We start from the raw sequence: 4762 nt of genomic DNA on the forward strand, positions 1-4762 counted from the left end.
CCCCCGCTTTCAGCCCCCGCCCCGCCGCCACTCCAGCGCTCGGGCGGGGTCTCCATCTCCTGGCCTCCCACTCCTCGCTCTTCTCAGCCCTGTCTCTGGTACTCTGCTCCCCCTTTTCTCCTGCCCCTCAGCCTCCCACTCGGTGAGAACTTTTCAGAGGTGCTTACAGCCCTAGTCGCCCGGACTTTCCGAGGAAAGAAATGTTGCTTTCACACTCCGTGCCTTCTCTTCCTTTACACTTGTGAAAAGTGTTCCAAATGGGGACTGGAGGTGGGCGTGGGAGGGAGCGGCCAGCCTGGGGGTCTCAAGTGGGATCGGAAAAAAGTCTGCAGGCAAGGATTTTAGTATGTGTGTGTCTGTGTGGGGGGCGGGGGGAGGGGACATGTAAGCCGGGAGGGAGGGGAGAAAAGAGGAGGAACATTAAAAGAGTTGGATTCTGGAAAACTGTTCTGAGCTCTGAACAGGGGCACTGCCCTGCTCTCCTTCCCCTCCCCCTCGCCCACTCCGCCCCCTCCAACCCCCTCTCCCCCCTAGCCCCCCAGGCGCTGTGAGTGTCTTAACTGAAAATCACTACTGGGGTTAGTGCCTGGGCTCCCCTGGTGGGCAGAGGAGCCCAGTCACAGGCCCCAACCTGTGGTAACAGTGTAGGCAGCTGGAGCGCTTTCTTTTTCCTCCCCTTTCCAGAAAGCAAATGACTTGTTGAAACCTGGGAGATCTCTGGGAAACAGTCTCCAAGAAAGTGCACCAGGTCCCTTCTCTGATTGCTCCTCTCTGCAGGTCCAAATCTCGATCTTATTTAAGTCCTGTGGATCCTTTAGGGTATGTTCGATTTTATGTTGACTTTTAAGATCGGAGGTCAGGGACAGCTTCCAAGCGCTTCCCTAATTCCCCAGGGCTCCTTTACAGCCTGCTTTGTTAAGTAGTGGTTCCCCTGTTTGGCTGTCCAGCCAGGAGCTCTAAGATTCTTCTGGAGGTTTCTCCCCCTGAAGACCCTCCTTGGGCCACTAACCTACTTCAGGGAGGAGATTCATCCACTTTCCTATGCAAAAGGTCACCTCCTCCTCACTGTGGAATAAAGAGTAGCCTAGGACCAGATGGAATCAAAAGAACATTTCTTTACTCAATTCTGCTGGTGTTTTTCATAAATAAAACACTTTAAAAAGAATGCCTGTCTCCCAAGAGAGCTTTTCTGCCCCCTTAAATAACAATTCAGTTCCTTATGCTTTACTTTCAAAAAACGAGTCAGACTTTAATAATGGAGTAAAAAGAGTACATGTGACAGTTTCCATTTTTTTCATAGAAAGTCATGCATCTTTTATGTGATGATACTGATACTGTTTGATGTGCTTTAATTTTTATCACATCGTTATCACCTTTCCATCTTTAATAGGAAGGATCATAACGCATACCACCTGCTTAGCTCACAAGAATGCTGTGAGGATTCACGTGCCAGTTTTTGCAAATTTGGAAGATGAAAGACACCCTGTGTGTGATAAAAGAAAGATCTCCTGAGAGCAGGAACAGTTGATCTTTCTCTGCAGCATCTCTCCGGCTGGACTTTTTTCCTGGTCTCTTGCTTTTCCCTCTTATAAGGTTTGGGTAGCAGATTGCGGCTGGCAGGATTTCAGTGTTGCCAAAGGGTCAGTTGGGTTTAAAGTGGGAACTTGATTTCCTCACCCATGCTGGGCAGTCAGAAATGATGTAAACAGCATAGTTGGCTGCTTAAGCAGAACATTAACCTTGTCATCAAGAACACATTCTAGGTGGAGTTTAGCTCTTTTAGTCATGCAATATCTGTTATTCTATCAGGGGATATTTAAAACAAGCAAGTAAGAGTGTCTATGTACACGCATCTGGGTTGATTAGTACTTAAAAGCTGCTAGGGCCGTTCATCAGATGTTAGTAGAACAGATGGGGTGATATATTCATTTAAACAATTATTTGATTTTGTTTTCAAAAGATAAAACCAACAAGCTGGCCAGAATTTGGTGCCATCTTGAAAATCGAGTTGATTTAATTTTTGTTTTTCCAACTAGTTTTACTGGTATGGTATAAACAATCCAAATGATGTCACCACTTTGAAATTTGTTTTGCTGGCTTATTGACATGTGGTGTCAAAGACAAAGGCTCAGGCCTCACTGATACCCTGCTGGAGTGACTACTCCCGGAGTGCCCATCACCTTCGGTGCCTTGCAGGTCTAGACTACAGCTACAGGGCTCACTGGCTGCATCACCATTCACTGTTGCTGCTGTACACTAGCTTACTGGTGTACTCGCCCAGGGGAAGAGCGGTGAAGAAAAAACAGTTGATCTGCCCGATAATGATTTTATGTGGATGTATGATTAAAATGGTACAATTGAAAGGAGGGCATTTCTAGACCCGTAAAAAGTGCCTATGTCTGAGTATATTTACTTAGATTCTGGCCCCCTGAAAACAGCACAGAGAGCCTCACTGGGGGTGCTGAGTGCTCTGTTATAGCACAGTGTGCTGGGAGCTCCAATCACCAGCTCATGGGCCTTGCATACTCAGAGAGTTCTTTCCCCACAAGACTTGGTCCTAATGAAGAGCCTCTGCCATTGGCTTAGCTTTCAGTCAGAACCAGTCCTTTGCTCTTCCACAGGAACTTTGAATCATAAGCAGCTTTTCTAGAATGTAATGCTGGGCACAGAGCTTGTGAGATTACCCTGGCTTGATTTTCTTAGGAGGGTGCCTTGATTTTCAGCAGGAAGAGTAGTAGGGAGCCCACACATCTGAAAATGGAATAGATACAAAGCTCATTCAGCTGAGCATCCAGTTACCCTAGGGGCTAATTTTGGAGAGCTAATGAGAAGACAGAGGACCCTTAGCACTGAGAGAGAATATGAGAACAGGCAGGGCCAGAGGAAGTAAAGGACCTTAGTCCCATTTTTGTCTGTGCTTTCGTGGGACTCTCTCTCACAGTGCTGGTTGCCTTGTATGTGTCTAACTGCTTTATCTACTTAGATCAGTTGGCTCTTTGAAGGCAGAAGAAAACTGAGTATTATGTTTGCATTTCCTCCCCCAGGAGAGTGGAAGGACTTCACAAGTCCTTCCATAATGGGCATTTGTTGGGCTGGTAGATGGGGAAGGATAAGATCAGCCCATCAAGAAAGAGTCTTTATGAAGCTGACACCACCCTAAGCCTCTGCACACAGCGCCAGAGAAGGGAAAACACAATTCCAGTGTTGACGGGAGCACCCCCAGGTGGTTAAGGCCCTCAGAGCAAGGTTCAAACACGCTGACAAATGAGTGCTGGGTGGCAGCCTTGTGAAGGAGCTAGCCTCACTAGGTGCAAATCTCTCAGTTGTAGGACTTTGGGGGAGTTACTCTGCTCAGCTATGAAGTGGAGTTCTATTCCCATTTTGAGATTGGGAATTGTGTTCCCATTTTGCAATTCCCTACTGGAGCATAGTCAAACACCATGTGCCCTAAAAAGACCTCACTAACCAGATGACTTTAGACTGGACCATATATCTTCAATAATGAAAAAATTTCCCCCTTCACGCTGAAGATTGATTCTTAGGAGGAGCGTGTATGAAAAAAGCAGTCTGTGGCCTTAAAGGTGACACAGAACTTGTACAGATACAAGGCATGCGTGTCCAGGTCACCTGTATTTTTTTTAAAAAGATTTATTTATTTATTCATACAGAACTGGGGTACAGGCCAGAGATGTGGAGGGTGAGAGGATTCACCAGAGACAGAGTGGGGAGCAGAACAGGCAGATCAACGAAGTACACTGCTGAGGGGAGCAGCGGGCGGGTCAGGAAAGGTCTGCCACGCCATGTGGTCACCTCCGGGGCAGGCGGGAATCAAACTCATGCGGAAGTGGCTTTAGCTTCTTAGTGCTGTGCTTTAACCCGCTGCGCCACCAGGGAGGACCAGGTCACCTGTATTTTAACAATGTAGAAAGTTTGAAAAAATAGTGCACTAGAACACAATGAATCCTATTACAATCAATCATATATCAAACAAATAACTTAATTCAAACAAATAACTTAAATTCTTAATTTACTAGATTTGTTTTAATTAAATGAAACCAAATATTTTTTCCTTTGATTGACAACATGGGGTGGCATTCTTTCATCTAAGTAGCTCACACACAATATTGCTTGCCTTTGATTTAGATATTACTAGTGACTCCTTTCAGGTGGGAAAATGAAAGCCAAAGAGTTACTAATTTGCCTACAGGCCATACAACTTTGTAGGAATAGAATCATGTGTTTTGAACTCCCTTTAAGGTTCTATTTTAAGTTCCCAGTCCATACCAAAAGAATGGCTTTACCTTTCAGCAGTATAAAGTTGGTTTCAATGTGTTTTGAGTCATTCAAGCTAAAAGGGTATGTTGCTAAGGTAGCAGTTGGCATTTGGATGCTTGGGCAACAGCTCACTGTTTTATGTGCAAAATACCCAGTCGATTATTTAGAACACTTGCAGTCTAAGATGTCCCCGTCACTAGTAGTATCTGCGAATGCTCTGGACTCAGCTGGTGGGCCAGCCTCCAATTCCTACTTCATTGCTCTGAATGCAGGCAAGTGGGCAGCCCTAAGTAGTCAGAAGGGAAACAACTGTCCATAAAGGGGATGGGAGAAATGGGTACTTTAAAGCTTAGGAAGACTATGCCTGCTTATGGCAGGTGGCAGGCGACCTGGGGTTGCAGTCCAGAATCTTCAGAGCTACAAAGATAGTGAGGACCTTTAAAGGCAGACTTTCCAAAGACATACACTTGGGGACCAGATCTGAAGA

The sequence above is a fragment of the Condylura cristata genome, unplaced genomic scaffold (genome assembly GCF_000260355.1).
Source record: "Condylura cristata isolate star-nosed mole 26May11 unplaced genomic scaffold, ConCri1.0 scaffold00016, whole genome shotgun sequence".
Classification (NCBI taxonomy): Eukaryota; Metazoa; Chordata; class Mammalia; order Eulipotyphla; family Talpidae; genus Condylura; species Condylura cristata.